The following is a 22,348-nucleotide window of genomic DNA, read 5'->3' on the forward strand; positions in this document are numbered from 1 at the left end:
TTTGATCATGAGATGCATATATCTGATGTGTTGAGATTATTTGTGGTGATATTTTTAGGACTACAATGTGATCTTTTCTGTCTATATTTGTGAAAAAGTCCTTTTTACTGCTGTTATAATGCTCAAATTTTTGTGACCTAACAAGAATACTTTTGGATTATTTGTCCTGGCAAATCTTGTTGGTCTCTTTTGCAGAACCATGTCAGCAGGTAGTCCACAGTGCAGAGTTCGCCAAAAGATAGAGGGAGACAGAACAGCTCCAAGAGCCAAAATTATGGACCGCATAGTCATTGCTGAAAGAAATGTGGTCTAGTCAGACATTATGTTGGCACTTCTGGATAGTATCCACGACATCATCCAGACATACCACTGGGGATATCTTCATAGTTGTGCCTGTGTTGTCTATACCAGACTTGTCAGACTCTTCTATGCCAACCTAGAGGTGGTGCAGGACGATGACCGTGGGTTGGTACTTCAGTCCACCATTGCCGGACATATCATCACTGTTGATCCCCAGATCATCAGTCACTTCATTGGAGTTCCTGTCCTCCAGCTATCTGCAGCCCATATAATGAGGTAGTCATTCCTCCCTCTATGGACGATCTCCGAGAGTTCTTCCACGCTGTTCCCCAGGGTGAGGAGCGCGCTACCACCATCAAGATCGGTGCTTTATTCCCCGCACACCGCATGTTGGCCAAGATTGTTCAACACAACCTCTGGCCAGTTGTCAGGCGCAGTGACCTGATTTTGAAGAAGGCCTAGTTTGTTTATGCCATCCATCTTCGCTTGCCTTTTTGCCTGTGCAAGTATATTTTGGGCGTTATTCTGGATTCCCGCGATGAGAGCAATACTGGTCTACCTTTCAGTTGTCTGCTTACACAGATTATTCTTTAGTCAGGCATCAGTATTGCTGGAGATTTGAAGATGAAGATTTAGAATCCTATCAGCAAGCAGACTTTGATGAAGTCCAATGCACAGCTACAGAGAGATGATTCTGATGATGATGATGTGCCTGCTGCCATGCTTGTAGGCCTTCCGGATATGGATTCCTCCTCTCAGACTATCTCTCCTTCTGAGTCGGAAGTTAATTATTCTCAGATAATGGAGGCCATGGCTGCCATTCAGGGAGGGACGCGTACCATGTAGCTCTCTATGTCCTCCATGCAGCAGTCCATCACTACTATGCAGCAGGAGGTGCACTCCATCAACCTGCGAGTAGAGTAGAACCAGCTGGACCTTCGGAAGTGTCTCAAGTTCCATCATCCTACCAACAGTGACGATGAGGATGATGCGCCTAGGACTGCTCCTATGGCAGAGGATGCTTGACTTTCCTTTTGTTTAGTTGTCTTTTTTTGTGTTTGAGACATTTGGTTTATTTTCTGCTATGTTTGTTAAACTCTTGGACTAATATTACACTGTTTACCCTGGTCCTTCTGAGACCGTTAGGGCGAGGAATTTTTGTTATGGTTGGTTTTCATTACTCTATTTTACCCTTTGTCCCTTTGTGACAAAAATGAGGAGTAATTTTTATTTTTGGACCGGGAATGCATTTTCAAACCAGTCAAGTGATTTTTATCCCTGAATGGCCAAATAGGGAGTTTGTTAGTTTGTAAATGGCCTCATTCTGATTGGACAAAATCACTTGTATGTAAAGATGTTTATTAACAGGGATTCTGCTATTCAGAAGTGTTCCAGAGATTTTGCACTATTTGCAAGTCAAGGAAAATCGATTCCCTGCCAGCCGTCTGGACGACGTGTCATCCTTTCTGGACTCTCATCTGTCCATAGTTCCAACCGTCCGGACGATGTGCCATACTGTCTGGACGCCTGACAGACCAAAGCATCATCCGTCCGAACACTCATCTGTATCGAGAAGCTTCTGTTCCAGCTTGCATCCGTCCGGACGTTTCAGCAGCCCCTTTAGACGACTCTTAGTGATCGAGCTTCAGATTTTCTTTCCAAAAGCAAATATGGGAAGATTGTTGCAGCTGTCTGGACGACGTGGATTCCCGTCTAGACGCGCTACTTCTTAAGGCAAGTTCGCAATTCAAACTCAACCATTCGGACGTCAGTCTGCCATGGTCCGGACGCGCGTTCAACAGATATGAAAATTGCGTATAGTAGATCAACCGACCTGACGACCATCCCCTATAGTCCGGACGCGCGAAGCTTTGGTAAGGAAATTACTTACAGCGGACATGCGACCGTCCGGACGACAGTACCTCACCGTCCGGATGCGACTCTCAAACAGGAAAGATTTTCAGCAAAAATTTCAGAATTTTGGTCGCACAGTTGTCCGTCCGGACGGCCCATGTCCACCGTTTGGACGGCGCCCAGCTTTATCAAGCCAGACACTCATTTGAGTCCTTAACCTATAAATAGAGGCCCTTGGGCATTAAGAACTACATGAATTTGGTATTGAATTCCACTATAGCTTAAAAAGTTATTTGTGAGGTTATTGAGCTGATTGGTTCTCTCTAGAGCCATTATCGTGTATGCTGTTGCTGCACTTAAACTGAAGTCTATCTTAGGGGTCGGCCCTAAGATAAAGGATTCCATTGAAGACCCCTTTAGGTAAGAGACATGGTTGGGAGGCGTTCATGTTGGGTTATAAGTTAGAGAGCAAGGTACGACCACTGCATCAGGGGTATGTGAGTGTTACTATCTTGTATCTAGTCTTGTCTTCTGAATAGTGGATATCCTGGGTTTGGCTGCCCCGAAGTGGTTTTTCTCATCTTGAGTTTCCACTTCATTAACAAAAATCTTGTGTTATTTATTTTCTGTATTATTTTGTTAACACATTGTGTGCACACACTTGTTGTTTATTTTAGAAGTCAATTTCTATTTTTCAATAACCTTGGCCTCTTCCGGGTTGAAGATCTCCGTGATGAACCCAGAATTCCACCCACGCACCTCATGGTCAATAAGTATTGAAACTGTAGGAGGGGACTGTACTGTATAAGAAGTAGGCGTTGGGAACCACCAGTCTTGCCAAATTTTAATGCTCCTTCCATCACCAATTTGCCATACCAGCCCTTCTTGTAACAGTTCCTTGGCCGACAGCAAACTCCTCCGCACATAGGAAGGTTTGTTACCCAACTCAGAGCAAAAAAAAGAACCAAGTGGGAAATATTTAGCCTTGAGTACTTGAGCAACAAGAGAGTTGGGATCCTGTACAAGCCTCCACCCTTTCTTAGCCAACAAGGCCTTATTAAAAATGGTGAGCTCCCGAAATCCAAGTCCCCCTGCCGCCTTTGATTTTCCCATGTTTTCCTAACACATCCAGTGAACATTTGTCTCTTTCGCCATATGCCCCCACCAAAACCACTGCATCATGCTTTGTAAATCTTTACAAAGGGTAACAGGAAGTAGAAACACACTCATACTATAGGTGGGAATTACCTGCACAACAGCCTTGAGAAGAATTTCCTTACTTGCTTGGGATAGAGATTTGACCTTCCAATTGTTTAACCTCTGCTGAACCCGATCTTTAATTTTATTAAAAGATTGGATTTTGGATTTGCCAATAATGGAAGGCAATCCAAGGTAGGTATCTATCCGTTGAGTCTCAGAAAATCCAGATAAGGTAAGAATCTCCTGTCTTTTGGCTGCACTAGTGTTCCGATTGAATATGATAGAAGTCTTCTGGATATTCACCTTTTGTCCCGACCCAGCTTCATAGACTTCTAGGATTCTCATTAAGTGCCTCCATTCGATCGAGTTTGCTTTGCAGAAAAGCAGGCTATCATCCGCAAACAGTAAGTGACTAAGCCTTGGTCCTTGAGGGGATATAGGAACCCCAGTGATTACTCCTGTATCCGCAGCCTGAGAGATCAATGCACTGAAAGCTTCAGCACATAACAGAAACAGATAAGGAGAAATAGGATCTCCCTGCCGGATACCCCTCGTAGGCCAGATATTCCCCACTGGATGACCATTTACCACCACGGAGTATGAGACCGTTCGTACGCAACTCATCACCAACTGAATCCATCTATCCTCAAATCCAAGCTTCCGCATAACAGATTCCAAAAAATTCCATTCCACTCCGTCATAGGCTTTACTCATATCTATCTTCAACCCCATATAGCCTACCTTGCTCCACATCTGGGTCTGCATAGTACGCAAAGGAATAAAAGCACGCTAGGATGGGGAAATAATATCTGGCAGCACTGCCTTTAGCCGGTTGGCCAAAGGGGTAAATAACATTACATAAACTAATGGGTCTAAAGTCAATGACACTACGTGGAGATGCAATTTTTGGGATCAAAGCAATATTTGTTACATTAATCATTGGATCCAGATAACCAGTACTGAAGAAAAACATAATTGCATTGCGAACCTCTTGGTGAATTGTAGCCCAATTCTGCTGAAAGAAACTGGCGGTGAACCCATCCGGACCCGGGGCCTTCAAAGCTGCCATTTGATTCAGTGTTGTACTAATCTCCTCCAAGGTGAAATCAGCCAGAAGTCTACTATTCATTGCCTGAGTAACCTTTCTCTGGACAAATCTGGCACTGGCTTTAACCTCCAGGCTAGTCCCTGCTACAAACAAGGTCTGAAAATAATGTACAAATGCCCCTTCAATCTCCTCCTGATTAGAGCACTGTTTTCCTTCATGGTCAACAATATTTTCTATATGATGGCTTTTGTGCTTTTGATTAGCACCAACATGAAAAAACTTGGTATTTTTATCATCAAATTTCAGCCAATTCTCCTTCGCCCGTTGCTTCCATTTGATCTCTTCTTGTTCAAGGAGAGAGTGTATTTCATCTTTAACTTGACACTCCTCCAATTCACAATCAGAGTTCTGCATTTGAAGAAGTTGCAGTTCCTGCTCCTTCACTCTTATTTTTTCCTCCAAATTACCACCTTCCTTTCTCACCCACTTATGGAACACCCTTTGGCACCCTTTTAGATTATTCCTCACTTTGGTCCATGCAGTCTCCTCGGAGTCACGAACCCTCCACACTTGTTTAACCAGCTTCCCATAGTCCTTATGCTTTTCCCAGCTTGCTTCATACCTGAATTGTCATTGCTTACGCCAAGCCATATCATGGTGTTTGGAGAAAAAAACAAGGAGAGGGTTGTGATCTGAGCAATTTTTGGGCAAAACATCAACACTAACCACATCAAAAAAGGGGCTCCATTCATGGTTGGCAACTGCCCTGTCTAGCCTTTCTCTTGTGATGCCTCCACCCATGCGATCATTACACCATGTGTATCTTGGTCTTGCAAAACCCAAGTCCCAAAGGTTGCAATCGGATAAGGCATTTTGGAAAGACTCCATTTGGGCTCGGGGTCGAGAGGTGCTGCTTGATTTTTCGCACAGGGAAACAATTTCATTAAAATCTCTTAGGTAGAGCCATGGGGTTGGTGATAGTGTTGCCAGGTACCAAAGCAACGCCTAAGAAAATTGCTGCTTAGAGACCTCAGGTTGACCATAAAAACTAGTTAGCTTCCAGGAAGCTCTAAAAGGGAAATCCTTAATCACTGCATTTATATGATTACTGCTAAAATTCTATATCTCAACCACAACAATAGACTTCCAAAGAAGAATCAAACCTCCACTCTTCCCACGGTAGTCCACTACGAACATATTATCCAAACCAGTTTTAGAAGGTAGAAAATTAACCTTCTGTCGTGTCACTTTGGTTTCCATGAGGAAGACCAAAGTAGGCTTCTTATCCTTCACCAGACGGCAAAGGGACCGAACTGTCCGGGGGTTCCCAAGCCCCCGGTAGTTCCAACTTAGGGCAATCATGGAGTTCGGCAGGGCTTCTCCACAGCCTCCACCGGAATCGCCCTGTTAGGATTAGTGCGCCCAACATACTTCCTCTCCTTGTTTGATGACCCCCCCTCACGAGTCAGCTTTCGTTTTCCAGCCTGCCCTTCCACATGCACTTTCTCTTTCTCCTTAACAGATAGGGTTCCAGAGAAACTACCTTGCTTACCTCGCTTATTTCCCCCTTTTGAGTGGTTTCCGGTTGACCTTTGTGAGCGAGCCTCACTAGCTGAGAAACTGGGCTCAGCCTGTGGTTGTTTTGTATAAGCTTTTGACCTGTTCACCGGCACTATTAGAGATAAGATAGTATGCAGTTGACTTTATTTACACGTGTTTGATACAGGGGTGTTGCTAGTTACAACTTTGGGGAAGTAGGACGTGGCATTGGGGTCCCAATCCAGCTGTACCTCATGCACCCCATCCCCTATAGGTTGCCATTTCATTTGGCTCGATGTTGAGTCCCAGCTCCCCACATAACGGGGTGAAGGCCCATTAGCCAAGCATGTATCCGACTCTGCTCCAATAATACCTCCAGCTGGAACATTATGTTTAAAAAACATTCCATTCAAATTCTCGTCGTCGCCTAAAACCACCATTTCCTTTTGGAGGAAACTATTCAATTTACTTCCATCATCTCCATTCATAATACTATGAATTGTATACTTATGACTTTTTTTTTTTGCCATGTCCACACAAGAAGGGGGGTAGGGGGATTCGAACTAGTGACCTCCGTTTCATGAGGCATGGTCCCTAGCTGATTGAGCTACCACTTGGGAACGTATACTTATGAGTTATGATTTAGGAATTATGTGACACTATGTGACTATAATTTATAGTTTTAGCCTTATAAGCTTATATACATACATAATTACACACACACACACACATATTCACATTATGCGTGTAAGATCATACTTAGTCAAAATTCATACAAAATAAGTGTTGTTAATTTGTTGATATGAAGTTTAAGAACCATATGATTATTACATAATTTACATTATATAATGAAGATACATTGTGCCATATCACTATATCACCTAACGGTCCTAACTTAAAAGATTTAGTATCATAAAATTATTATATAACTTATATCATATGCCAATTCAACTGCTATAGTCTATTAGTTACTTAATAATTAGATGGCATTACCATTTGATTAAATTTTATCATTAAATTATATATTATATAGATACTTATAGCTATAATTATTTAATTATAAATTTATACTTTATAGATATAATTATATGTTGTATACCAATCAATTATTGTTACTTAATAATTAATATTCAATGTATACAAAAAAAATAATATTCTCTCACTATTGTTAAATTGTTACTTAATAAGTAATATACTATATAAGTTATTGGAAAAAATACAATTTAGCCCCCCAAATTACCAGCCATTTTTTTGGATAGCCCCCCGACTACTAAGGCTTGGACTCTGGCCCCCAAAACTATCAAAACCGTTGAAAAATGTCCATTTTGGCGAAATATCCCCATAATACCCTTGCCATGTGTCATTTTTTAATTAAAAAAATAAAACAATTTAAAAAAAAAATTTTAAAAATAAATAAACTAAAGTTTTATTTCTTATTTATTTATTTATTTATTTTTAAAAAAGATGGATGTTTGGGGTGGTGTTATTTCCCAACCGCGACCCGATCTTCTCGACACCCCTTCGATCACCATCCGTTTGCAACACCATGATGACCGATTTTATAGCCCAACTCAACATGTTTCGGTTCGCAATCACCAACTCATTGATCTCAGCCAGGCTCAAGCTCGTCCCGCTCTGGAAAATATCCTCCACCTGAGAGAAAAGCTTGTGTTCCTTGAGCCCTAGGTAACGTTTTGAATACCAAAAAATCACAGAGAGGAAAATGGATATGAACATCGACAAACAAGTTCACGATCGATGATTTCTCAGTCAGAAATCGATCGAGATCTTCCATAACAATGATAGACTTGCTCGTCATTTGTAACAAACAAAATTCAAATTAGAATCGTTCATAACCTTCGAAAGATCAATATCATAGACATCAAAGGATAGGAAATTAGCAATGTCCGTGTTTGGAGAGGCGGGGATGAGTTCACCGAGCTGCAAGCGTGCATCCAGTCGATCTTTGCCCAACGATGATGCTGGAAAGAAGTAGTACGTCATCCGGTCGATCGCAATATTTTTTTTAAAAAAAAAAAGGAAAAAGAAAGTTTTAGTTTTTTTTTTTTTTTTTAATTTTTTTAGTTTTTTAATAATTTTTTTAATTGAAAAATGACACGTGGCAGCGGTATTATGAGCATATTTCATCAAAAATGGGCATTTTCAAAGGTTTCGGTAGTTTGGGGGGCCAGAGTTCAAGATTTGGTAGTTCGGGGGGCTATCCGGAGAATTACTAGTAGTTTGGAGAGCTAAATTGTATTTTTCCATAAGTTATTTTTAATAATTAATATATATGCATATATTTATTAATAAATATGTATATTAATAAAGATATACAAGTCGCGCTAATAAGCGAGCCGAACTTTTTTACGAGTATGTTCGCAAACTTTAAACGAGCGAATCGAGTTTTATACGGGTATATATATTTTAATAATCAAGTATAGTTTCGTGTCCACAAATTGCTCATTTAATAATCGAGTTACACATGAATTAAACTTTACCGATCCGAGTCTAAGCGAGTTTACATGTAACTATGCTTCGTTTATATCCCTATGTGTGAGACAGACCAAGGAGTGAGTAAGTGATGAAAAAAAAAGCGGAAGTAAAGCTGGAAGAGCAAAAGATAGAGCGCGAGTTAAGAAAAATTTGGGTAGTGTCTGTTTTTAGAAAGGACGTGAATATTCACGTCGTTTTTTACTGTGTAAACGACGTGAATAAAACAAATATATCTATTCACGTCATTTCCAGTTAGAAAGGATGTTAACTCACGTCCTTTCTATAAGCCATGTGAATAAATGACGCCCTTTATTTATTTATTTATTTTGCAGGCAAAAGGACGCCCTTTATTAATCAAACAACATAAACCATTAATTTAACGTCATTTATTGGTAAAGGACGTTATATTTATAAAATTTGTGTCCTTTAAATGTTAGGGACGCAAAAATAACGTCGTTTATTTTTAGACGAAGTAAACCGAAAAAATAATGTCGCTCGCTTTAAATGACACATAAAAAAAAGAAAAAAAAAAAAGAGAAATAAAATACCGGTTTTTTGTGTAGTGATGGTTTGCGGAGGATTTGTGGTTTTAGCGTTATATACCAAGGCAACACCACGAAAAGGAGTGCGAAGGGACAATAATAGCTATCAGTCTATGCATAGCTATGGCCGGGTTGCTAGCATGTCACTCACTGAAACACTAAAAACAAAGAGACAAGTGTTATCACAATTAACTAACTTCCCGTCCTTTTCATATCACATGCACTCATGATTTTCATTACATTTTCCTCTATGCTGGTTTTGCCCCTACACTCATGAATCTCTTTATCTATGCCGGTTTTGCCCCTTAGTATTGTAATGTGACTAATTTTATAGTTGGTTAAATGTACCAATTGTGGTATAAATCAAACAACTAATTTTTCTTATAATTCTGAAAGATAATGGTGAATGGTGTGATTAATAAATCTCAATGAATTTTATAGCAATATTGGATATTGAGGGGGTAACTAGACTACATCAAAACAAAGCATCTATAAAGCTATTGTAAGGGTCTAACAACCATTTTTTGAAAAGAAAATATTAAAAAAGAAAAGGGAAACGAAAAAGAAATCATTCACATAAATGAACGTATAATGGTGATAGTTTCTGTCTAAAGATATTTAGATACAAAATGAATTAGAAGTTATTACATTATCTTATTGTAGCAAGGACATGATAAAACCTTTTGAAATTTGTGTATCTGCTTACTTCATACTTACATTTATGAACATAGAAGTTGCTTGCTATTTTAGGTTCCTCTTACCTTTTTCCTATTCCAAAAATATAATTTTTCTGGATAATTATGTGTCATCTTAGGGATTGTGGGTACTTTGTATCTCATTTTGTGGTTCTTTAATTATTATCTTGTAATTGTCCTGTTCTTTACCACAAAAAACAATAATAATAATAAAAAAAATAAAGAAGGTACGAATAGTTTATAGTTTATAAATTAAAGGAATTTGACAAGAAAATTATTTAATATGATCTAATACGGTATGTTCCTCTAATTTCTATGCAAGTGATGCATGGCGAGGTACGTTATGATAAAGTCACAGCAAATTTTAGCTGAATGATGTTGCAGTTCTCCAAATACTATCTGTTTAATTAACGAAGTCTCATGCTGAAAATTTAAAGTTGGCTCGGAGTTGGGGTTGGAGAGGGGAAAGGGAGGGTGCATGGTTTGTTCGTTTATTTAGATGCTCATTAAGTTCACTTGTTTGATTCCTAATTTTTATTGACTGGTTTTGTTGATAAATGTAGGTTGCTGCAAGGTACGTACAAATGCCCAAGAAGTTAGGGCAATGGTTCTTGATATGCAAGCAAGTGAATCAGCTTTGATAAATCCTTCAGCTCTAGAACCTGAGCCAGTGAGCCATGGCAGGCATCTGGTGAGATGTTATCTGGCATTGATCCTGAAACAATGGCTGTTGAACCAGCACTAGTTCTGAGTATTCAGGTTTCCTTTGGCTGTATTTTGACTATTCATTTTCATGTGATATGTCTTTAGTCCTTTTCTTTTTTCTTATTATCTGTTTTTTCTTTTCCTTTGGACTATGTCTACGCTGTGAATCAGGATCCATTATAATTTTAATAAAATTGTAGATTCTCAAATTATAGAATTTTGGCCATTTATTTAAATCGAAATGCATAGAAAATACTACTTATTAAAAAGGGTTTATTCATGGGTGATATTGTCATTGATTTTGCCCGCTGCAATAGCTACTTTTGAAATAGCCTTTTCTTCAGCAATAAATATTGTTAAAAATCATTTATATAACCAAATGAGAGATATATTCAAGACCATCACCAATGAAGACATTATATATGTAGCGATTTCAAAATATAAAGACTTGTTAAGGACAATTGACTAAATTATTGTTAGGTGTGACAAAATAATTTGTAAAATTAAATTTTTGTTGAATTATCTATTTATTTTGATAATTATATATATATATAATTTTTTATTTTTTATTTTTTTTTTGTTTAACTTTAATTTTTAATCTTGACCTCCTTGGACCAAAATTCTGGCTCCACAGGATATATATGACGAAGCCAGCACATTTTCATGCCTACATGGCAATATTGGCCCGCTAGAATATTCGAGTCCTTCAAGATTGTTACAAGTTATTACGTTATCTCTATTGTTATCTTTCTAGTTGTTGTCCTATATTTTTTATTTCTTAGTTCCTTTAGTTATCTATCAGTTTCATAGTCTATCAAATTAATTAGCAAAATTGTTGTTGACCTCTGTCTTATCTCTATTAATCTCTTTATCTTTACATAGCATTTTAATTGGAATGGACAAGAGTACTCCAAAGTTGGTGTGTGCGTGTTTGGTCATTGAGTGAGTTGTGCCAATTTTCTTACAATTTCTCCACATGTGCTGTTGCGAGTAATTCTAGACGTCATACTCATGTTCTTTTTGTGTCTTTCTAATAATGATATGACTTTTAAAATCACCATTTAATCAAAATTCAATAATGATCAATCACAAGTCTAATGATGATTTTAAAAGTCCTATCTTTTTTCTTTTTTTTTTTTTTCTTTTTCTTTCTTTCTATTTTTTAGTGTTTGATGTAGTGTAAAACATTGGTCAACCCGAAAATGTTTCAATTGGCCATGGAAAATAACATTTATGAGGCGTAAAATGGTTTACACTTCACATCAACATAAATCATTTTTCATCACTCTCCCATACTTCAGGGTGGGCAATTGTGAAAGGGCCTACTTGTCTAAGTAGGTGGGTCTTCTCACAATTGTCTGCCCGAATTGTAAGTAATATGAGCAAACAAATGTATTGGATCTCTATCCTACTTTCGAAAGCCTTCTATTATCACACTCTCTTCCTCCACAACTCCTATTCATCATCTCTCACACTTTCTCCCAGCTCTTCAGATGATATGAAAATACAAAAAATACTTACTATTTTTATGTACGAGTCAAACGCCAGAAAATATTTTTAGCTGAAGTTATTTTCCTGAAAAATAATTTTAGTTTAAAACATTTTACATCAAAAAATATTTTACGCCGAAACAAATAGGACCTCAGTTATAATTAAAAAAAAATAAAAATTATAATAAATCGATGAACATGTGACTAGACCAGTTTTGATTGAGCAAATTGAATTTGTACATGGAGAGGTCTCATGGTGCAAATTGAATTATGAGTAGACTCATAATGCTCGAGTGTATGATCAGAACATGTGCGTCCTAATCAAGAAACGCATTGCCGCCCGTCCAGGGGATGATATATGTTGGAGGTGGGAACTTTATTTATACATTCTCTTTCCTCTGCCCTTGGACGAGAGCACAGAGACCTAGTTGAGTCTATCCCATACAACTGCCACTATCACTTTTTCGGCTTCTCTATTTTTCTAGAGAAAGGCTCTAATTTATCTCTAGAGAAGAAAACTTACACTCCTTGTCAAGCTTTTAGGAGGAGGTGGAATTGACTCTTTTCCTCTCCCCCTCTCCTCCTTTTCTTTTTCCTTCTCTGTTCTCTCTCTCTCGCTTTTTTGTTGTTTTTGTTATGTTTTTGCTATTTCCGACTAGATTAGAAGCTTCGACCTTCTCCATACCCAACGGTCGACCTTCGCCACCCTATCTTTACCACCTCTCCACTGTGTCGTGCAGTGCATCTCATTCCCGGAGCTGATTGGGTTTGTAGATTCCGTTTCTTCAATGCTAGATCAACTCCCTTCTACCAGTCTCACTCCCTCACGCGTCAATCCACCATTCTCCTCGCCTTCCCAGCATCCCAATGCTGTCCGCCTCGCTTCATTTCGACCACCACACACCGGTCAACACTCTCCGCCTCCCGTGCCCCAGCCGCTGTTGCTGGTTGTTTTGCTGTGTTTCTGTTATTTTTTTTTTGTTTTAGGTGTATGTCTCCATGTATTTTCTTGGTCAGATCCAATTGTGGAGACTTTTGATTCGATCTTTGTATTGGTCCATCTCTTTTCTTCAGTCCCTGATTCTGACTTAGACAGTGCATTTACCACTTCAACTTCATTCCTGTGACTATTGTTGTTTCTATGTGGGAGTTCAAATAGGTTTGCCTTAATCCGTACATTTTTTGCTTCTGTAAGCTTTTTGTGCAGCCATTTGAAAAGACTGGGTCACTTGTTTGACCAGTTTCCTACACTTTATATGTATTTATGCACTATTTTATTTCGTTTTAGATCTGTTATTGGAGAACTCACACATTTTTTTCGGTTTTAGGATCCTCCACAGTCTTTCTTCTGCATCAAGAGTGTGAATGATCATTCTTTGTAACCCTTTTCCTATATTCAATTACAAAAAATAATAATAATAACAATAATAGGTGCAAATTAATATTTTACACGAATGTGCGCTTAAAATATGTGCTTAGGACACCTTTGGTACAGCTATTCTTTTGTCATGTAAATGATACACTGTATAAGCCTTAATCACATAAATGTTTTTGTCAACTTTAATGTGTTATATATACTGTTGGTTTTTATTTATTGGCTATATTCTGTCGACAAAAATGTTACCATATCAGAAACTCCGTATTTTTAGAAGACTTCAGAAATAATATTGCAAGAATATTGATCAAGAAATGAAATGGCTGAACAAGGAAGATGTGCAATGTGATTCTCAAAGAAGGAAAGAATTTGGTGAAGGAAATATTCGAAAGACTTTAAAGAATCAGAAAGTCGGTTTCCCTACAGACCGTCTGAACGGCGAAGATCAATTTCCTGACAGAAGCCACAGAGAGTGTTTGTTCGATACATGTCCGAATGGCCTATCGGACGTAAGCCACTGAGAGTTCATGTTCAATGCTTGTCCGGACAGCCCAGCGGACGTGAGCCACAGAGAGTCCCTGTCTGCAAGGATGTCCTAACACAAAAGTAAAAACTGCGAACAGAGAAGCTTTTCAATGTAGATGTCTGGACGCTAAGTCAGCCTGTCTGGACGCGCTTCAGTAAAATATGATATTCCTGATAGATTTGTCCGAACGCGCGATGACCTGTTCGGACGCCGCCGCCTAGAAATCTATTCTTGACTTGTTTTAGAATTTCCAAAGCCTCTTTAAAGGAGCTTCTAGGCAGTGTTATTGTAAGAATTCCTTTAGAGAATTTTAGTGTGCTAAGAGAAGATTATTTAGGCATAAACGTTCTTATGTATTTCTCTTAAAGTTTTATTTGTGTTGTAACTGTTCAACCATTGATGTCGAACTAGAGATGAGCTCTAGTTAAAGAAGTCAGTTGAAGAACTCTCCAAACGGGTCTTGGAGAGAGGCAGATAAGTAGGCGCTTGTTAGAGTTCAAGAGAGCGACTACTGCAAAAGGTTGTGAGTACGAACTTCTTGTAACTAGCTATTTCTTCTGTTAGTTGATTTCCTTGGTTTGACTGCCTCGGAATGGTTTTTCTCTTTGGTGCAAAGAGTTTTCACTTTGTAACCAAATATCTGTGTTATATCTCTTTACGGCTTTCTGTATTTTTTGGTTATTTGTTTGGTTGCTGTTATCTACGAGTTTAGATTGATTTTCAATTGGTATCAGAGCGGGTTCACTCGTTTTTTTATTAATTTCCTGAGTGTGATCCTAGACACCTTTTATTATGTCTCTTCCTCTAAATTATGTTCCTTCCTTTGATGGATCAATTTATGACTATTGGAAAGCACGCATGAGATTTTTTCTAAAATCAATATACGTTTGGTCTATTGTCGAAACTGGATGGACTCCACCAGTGACGCCAATAGCTGAATGGATTATTCCTCAAAGACACTCTCATATTGTGAATGACAAAGCTATGAATGTTATATGCCAAACACTTTCACCATTGGAATTCTCATGACTTTTTCATTGTGAGACGACTCAGGAAGCATGAGAGATCCTAGAAACCACATATGAAAGAACTAAGCTTGTAAAATCTGCAAAACTTTAAATGTTGATTTTTCAATTTGAAAGAATTAAGATGTTGGAAGAAGAGTTATTTAAAGAGTTTTATACTAAATTTAGTGATTTGAGTAATTCTACGATTAACCTTGGTCAGAAAGTTTCTGATGCTAAACTCATCAAAAAGGTTTTAAGATCTTTACCTGAAAGGTTTAGGATTAAAGTTACTACCATTGAGGAAAGTAAAGATGTTGACAACATGAAAATTGAAGATCATAACATTTCACAATTAGCAATACAAAAATAAATATCATGACAAGACCTATCAAGACAAAACATATATCAATATTGGATTAGACAATAACACAACTTTCGTACTTGTTATATCATTAAAATATCCAACCCTACAAATTGGATTCCCCAAAATTCTCTACGTTTTTGTCACCAAATGACAATGGTCTTTTTAAAACTCTAAACGAAGTTTTGTGTGAAATTTTCGAAACATCTATGTGAGAGATGTTAGACTTTGAGTTCTAATGAACCCAACCCAAATTGACACCCATAATGAGCCTATTTAGCTTATTCGATAAAAGTATATTATTTTTTAATATGTAAAATATATGTTAGAGAAAATGAGCAATTAAATATAATATTACGTATAAATATTTATTCATATATAACATTGTATTTAGTAATAATAACAAGTATTTATATAACATCTTATACAAACTTTATATTATTTTTCAAGTCTCAATGCACCTACTGGTAACTCCAAATTCTCCAAACATAAAACAAGACAACAAATCCCATATAAAATTCAACTCCCCAATGAAATATTTTTGGGTCCAAAATGTTCCAGTTTAAAAACTGAAAACAAACAGTATCAAATTAGGTAGTACAACATATCAATTAAACAGTAATCTACAACTCAAAACAATATTATTTGAAAGGATGGACAATTGAGGGCTATCAAACAAGTCTTGCTCCCGCACATTCTCTTAGAAGCCTCCATATGAATCTGTAACCATAGTACACTTTATGTGTTAAATGCGTCTTAATAAATAAAGTGAATAGTGAAGAACATGACATGAAATCTTATTAACAATATGGTACCACTAGGCATAGCTACTCAATAGCCAAAGTCATCAAGTAATCATCATCTCACCCATCCAGCTCAAGCATTTGATTTATAATTTCTTAAGTTTTCATTTCAGAATTTCATAATCAAGTGTTTCTTTATATAGCATATCTTTGAGAAAAATATTCTCTATATTGATGCCAAAACTGCTTGAAAATGTTGCATTATATGATTGAGATAACAAGATATGTGACTTGCATGTTTCTCTTCTTGTATACTTTTTTTAACGAGAAAAATAAAAGTTTTCACTTTAGAATGGAACAACAAGGAGGTTTAATTTCAATTATTTTTTTAAAAAAAAATTAAATTAAATAGCTAAATCATAATTAGGATGTACAACAAAGAAAAATTGTTATACTCGAAGGACTAATGTTAAGGAAAATCTTGTCAAAGAAAACTGGTGAGAAACTAAAAACAAATTAAGTTAAAAATAAATAAATAAATAAATAAAATCTTTTTATTGATTAAGGGTGAGAAAAAATAGTAGTTGACGGATGAGGTAGAGATAAAATGAATTTTGTAACATTTATTTTTTAGTAAGGTCGGGAAAACAAAAAGGATTGTAATTTTTTGGAAACAAAGATCATTGTATTGTAGTTATTACATTATAAAACTTCTAGCAAACTTATGTGATTGTAAAAAATATTGTGCAATTTCATTTTTCAATACCTTATACAAGGTGATTCATAATATTCAAGACTTTTATAGCTATAATTTATTAACATGAGATCTTTATGACACAAATTCAAATTAGATTAGTCTATTTGGTAACTACTTGGCAATCCATACATATTTATCATAGAAAACTAGATAAATACAAAATTATAACAACCGCATTTTGTTAAGTAGAAAAAAAAAAAAAAAAAAAAAAAAAAAAAAAAAAAAGGTGATAAAATTTTGTTTGACGCCACTAGCTTTCAGCATTAAAGTTAATTATTAAATACTTAATAAGTTAAAAATACGTACATATTTCAACTTTTAGTACGAGTTAGGATTCATTAAGAAGAAACAATGTTCAACATTTCATAATGAATGAAAATAAATAATACATGATAAACCTTCTATTGATATCCAAGAAATATATAAAAGTTGAAAGGTCTACTTTTACCGTATATGAAGATTGATAAGCATTCTAAGAAACAAGCGAAAACATAGATTTCATCTGTGCACTGTAGGCAATCAATTTGGCAGCCAACAAATGGCTAGCTAGAGAGAGAGAGAGAGAGAGATTGACTAAAGACTAGTGAAGAAATCTTTACCAGACCTTATGTTAGGGATTCTGTGTATAGACGACATCTGAATGCTTCTCGATATGCCTTTCATAACATTCTTTGAAACAGGTCGCAACATCCGTTCGATATTTTACACAGTCAATTACACATGATAAATGCTTGGGAGTCATCACCTCTTTGGTATGCCGATTCGACCAACATTTTGCATGACCTACAATACTACATTCTATAAAATTTTTCAAGTGATTTTCAAAAAACTCGTGAAGTGGCCATTTTTTTTCACAAACTTTAATTTCATTGTCGAAGCATGTATGTATTGTTCGTTGGACTTCATCATGTTCAGAGGATTGAGTATGTGGGATGGGCATTGGAGAAGGACAACAAGTGGTAGAGGCAAGGTCATTAGTTTGAACTTTATCAAGTTTAGGAAAATGTAATACCAGTGTGAGAGGTGCAGAGGTATGGAAAGGGATATTGGCAAGGTCATTAGCTTGCACTTTTAGGAGAATAATGATAAATAACTTTATCATCACAAGCATAAGATTTTTAATACATTTGCAAGCCATGGATTTTCTTTTGATTTTTAGAAACTTTTTAGTTTGATGCATAAAGAAAAAGATGATTAAGGCTTTGCCCTTATATATATTGTAAAAAAAAAAATATATGATTTATTCTTAAAGTAATTTGATTCCAATAAGTCTTATTTAATAATTGTGACTTTGAGAACCATAACTATTTTTAAGTAGAGTGCCTTTTCGGTTAAGTAATTATTTTTGCTAGGATTTCAAAATTCATTTTGAAATATTTTTATATGTTAACTTGTAGTTTTTAGAAAAACATGTGTACCAGTAAGAACTTAATTAGTTTCAAATGAACAAGTGAAAGGGGATAATCCCCTTGTCATGATATATTATATCAAGACACCAATACAAAAAAAAATTTAAAAAAAATTATTGATTTGAAAAGTATGATAAATATGTATATTTGTATATTTAAAATGCAATCATTATACTGTTAATTTATGAAAAGACAATATATGAAATTTTCTACTAAAAAGCACGTACTTTCATGGAAATGAAGAATTTTACTAAAACAAAAAAGAAAAAGAAAAAGGATTTTTGTAAGAGATAAAGAGACATTTGAAGTAAATATAGTAAATAAACTTGATCTAGGATAGGAATAAATATGGTGACTCAAAACTTAAAGAAAGTTTATCTAAACAGGCTAAACGGAATGTTGTTTAAAAATAAATAATAATAAAAACTTTTAGATCATAGTTAAGTGGCCTTCTTTTTATTTTTTATTTTTTGAAAGGTAAAAACAATATTTTTTCCGTGGCTTGGGTTATGAGCTTCCAAGAAAGTTATTATTGCATTAATAAGTAACTTGCGTAAAAAATACCAAAACTCGAAAGGTTAGTGTTCGTATGAACAAGTGAACAACCTATGAAAAAGCCAAAATATTTTAAATGAAAGCACATGTTTCATAGGCTACATGGATAATTTCATTTCAGTAACTATAGTTTCATCTTAACAAAAGGTGCAAAAGCAAGTGCTCGTTTAAACCCGCATCTCTATAGAATCAAAAAGCGTATTCAACAAAACAAACTTAATCAATAAGAATGGGTAGAATGCGATCTAGATAGTTTAACAATATGATTTTGAAATATAACATCGGAAGAACAGAAAAACATTTTTCATGTACAATAGATGAAAAAATGTTTTGACTGGAAATAATACTCTTGTCGCGCCCCAGCCTAACGCCTCTTTCGGAAAACAAAGCGATTGGGGAGACTGTAGCGGAATTTTTTTTTTTTTTACTATATAACAAGCACAAATATTATTATAACAATCAAGAATCCTCAGTGTCATTTCATTAACATAACAATACAAGGTCTTAATCCAAAAATAATGCATGCCACACTATCTTCCTTTACAACATAGGAACTGAAGAATTAGTGTTTAGAACCCAACACAATATGCCAATAATTATGAACCAACAAAGGCAATTAAAATAGTATATCAAACCACAAAAATATAAACCAATCAAGCACACATCAACACACAATTTTGTTGGCGAAGTGAAAACCCTTTGAATAATAAACCAAAGGTAAAACCACTCCGGAACAGCCACACTCAGAAAACCAACCATTAAGAAGAATTCGATGTATAAGCAAAACACACTTATAACCCTTGTAACGGTTTAGACATTTGTACGCAGACAAGCACTCTAACTTGCCTCCAACTGCAACAGCTCTAGGTCCTGTCTGAGAAATTCTTCTCCTTGGTCTCCCTTACCGACCCATCAGTAGACTCCAATTGTTTGTTGATTATGAGCACCGCGGTTTGATCAACTCTAAGAAAATGGAAAAAATCAAATCACACAATAAGTTTCTCTTATAACAGAATAAATGGCTAAGCGCTCAATGTATAGTATCTCCGGGCATGTAAGTTAGTTGTATGCACATTTTTAGGTTTACAAGCCTTTAACACGTGAGCTGTTCGAACATTTGTGGACGAGAGTTTTTGTATCCCTGAAGTGTCTGGACATGTGCAAACGCCTCAGCAGACAAAACATTTGTTTCTCCAAAACTTTCGGATAGGAGGAAACGAACATGCGAACAAAACCTTCTGTCAGAACAATCTATTCGGACAACTTAGAAGGAAACAACAGACGAGACACACTGCTTGATCAAACAGTCCGGACATCTACGGCCGGGCTTAAGAGCACAACTTTTTGTACTAGAATTTCTTGAAAACACAAATTACATTAATGAACTTGTTTTGAGCAGCAATTTGGCCAATAAAAAACCCATCAAAATCTCCATTTGGTTATTCGGTGACGAAACCATATTCAACCCAAATGAACAAGATTTACAATATCTAACCCAATGACTCAACCTAAATCTAACAAACCACAAAACTAGGTTAGATTTGAATTCTTTCAATTTTATTTCTTGAAATCATCCACAAACTCATAAAATGCATGGGATTTAAAATAGGTAACATATATTTAATCACCCATGTAGTAAGAAAATGTTCTCCCCCTTTTTGTAATGAAGGAAAAAGGGACATGAAACATGCCAACATGCAAAATGCATATGTACAAAAAAAAAAAAAAAAAAAAAAAACATATGATACCCATTGAGTAGTCACTAAGCTAATTTAGCCTGACATGTGTATCAATTGCATAACTTATTACAAATATGATGGATTGAAGAAGCAAACACCATACATATATATTGAAAATCATTAACACTATGAGGTGTGTGAAACTTTCCACAGGCAAGATTAAGACCTAATTTTAGTGAGAGGGTTAGGCTTGAACATGAAACATCACGTCTGAAATTTTTTTTTTAAAAAAAAAAAAAAAAAAAAAAAAAAAAAAAAAAAACACCTCTGGAGATAAGTGTGACCCGTGACAATGCATCTCAAGCAATATTTGACGATATCCATTGAGTAGTCACTAAGCCAATTTTTAGTCTAACATGTGTATCAATTGCATACCTTATCACAAATATGATGGATTGAAGAAGCACACACCATACATATATATTGAAAATCATTAACACTATTAGGTGTGTGAAACTTTCCACGAGAAGGATTAAGACCTAATTTTAGTGAGTGGTCAGGATTGAACATGAAACATCACGTGTGAATTAAAAAAGAAAAAAGAAAAACCTATGATAAAAAATCGAACCTTGTGTATAAATGGCATTGGCTACCAAGTGTCCAGAAAGGGTGGAAATCATTATACTATGGATCATTCGATCCCGTTGGCACCAGCTAAGAAAGGCTGGGTTGACAACAAACGTAGGCGCACCATCTTCAAAGATGGGGTTGGGAATGGTATGAGGTGGAGGACGGGATGAGCTTCCTAACCACAGAGATAAGCAACAATTTTAGTCTTCCATGAGAGGAAGTTTCTATTGGAGAGCTTAACGTGAAGAGATGGGTTCATATTTGGTTCGTGAAAATGACTGGAGAAGGGTTGGTGGGTGGGGTAGTTGACGAGCTAATGGAGGAACCTATTGATATAGGAGTGGCCATTGAAAATGTAATGCCCCGAGAAATTAATTAACTGGTAATTGACTTCACGGTTCGCATTCGAGTCCTATTCTACAGAGAATAAGACTTAGGGGTCTCTACTCCTCAAAAAGAGAATACTACGCAGCGAAAATATAATATATTTCTATCAACATTAATCATTACAACTAGAGTATTTAATAAGAATTGTCATATTAACTAAAATCATTCTAAACAAATCACTGGTATAAAAGATCCAAACTAAACCTTTACATATGATCGAGTCTCAAAGGACTTCATTTGTGTGTGTGTATATATATACATAGTAATATGTCATTAACACATCTCCAAAAGCACAATTTTTTGCTATGTCACAGTGCATTAAAGTGGTGCGGGCTAAATCCTATGTGTAGGAGAAGTAATTGGTGCACAACAACATTGCACAATTTATGCACAATACAAGACATATGAAGTGGGACTCATGTGGTGTGTCCAACTCACATGGGTTCTACCCATTTATCTTGTGTTGTGCACAAGTTGTTCAATATTGTTGTGCAATAATATTTTACAATCTCAACGTTTTCCACGAGCATCTCAGATTCTCATGTCTCTAGTTTATACCTCCCTAATGATTCACTTAAATTGAAATCTTATCTCCAAAGGGAAAAAACTTGCGATGTGATTCTTAATTTTTGCATTTAATATTTAATTGTGGAATATTATTTAATTATTAAATTTGAGCTTAAATTGATATAAATGCAAATAAATTGTATTTCTTTTTGTAAGAATTGTTGCGGCTTTCAAGCGGTTGGACCACTTGGTGGGACCAAAGAGAAGACCAAAATAAAAGAAGAAATAAAAGGAAAGAAGTGGACAAAAACTAGCCAAGCCAAGCCAAGCCAAGCCAAGCAAATAAATGGAAGTTAAAGCAAAATGAAGAAGGAAAGAAAGGAGAAAGACGCGTGGAGGACTAACAAAATAAAGAATGAATTCGTGGGGCCCACGTAGAAGAAAACAAAACATGAAAAATAAGAAGAAGCATGATCTCTTTCCATAACAAGGCAAATTGATTTTCTTTCGTTACCTGATAGATTTGTGAGGACCTAACTTACA

General features: G+C 36.1%; 1 long non-coding RNA gene and 1 pseudogene across 1 annotated transcript; one reads left to right on the forward strand and one right to left on the reverse strand.

Moving 5' to 3' along the window:
• Positions 1-22,348, forward strand: part of LOC133876830 (uncharacterized) — an 88,801-nt pseudogene that overhangs the window by 31,342 nt on the left and 35,111 nt on the right.
• LOC133878024 (uncharacterized) lies at positions 15,630-17,861 on the reverse strand. The gene is made up of 2 exons (XR_009901831.1): positions 17,243-17,861; positions 15,630-15,858 (listed from the first exon to the last, which is right to left on the reverse strand). It is a non-coding gene; the product is annotated as an uncharacterized LOC133878024 (long non-coding RNA).

The sequence above is a fragment of the Alnus glutinosa genome, chromosome 9 (genome assembly GCF_958979055.1).
Source record: "Alnus glutinosa chromosome 9, dhAlnGlut1.1, whole genome shotgun sequence".
NCBI classification, from domain to species: Eukaryota; Viridiplantae; Streptophyta; class Magnoliopsida; order Fagales; family Betulaceae; genus Alnus; species Alnus glutinosa.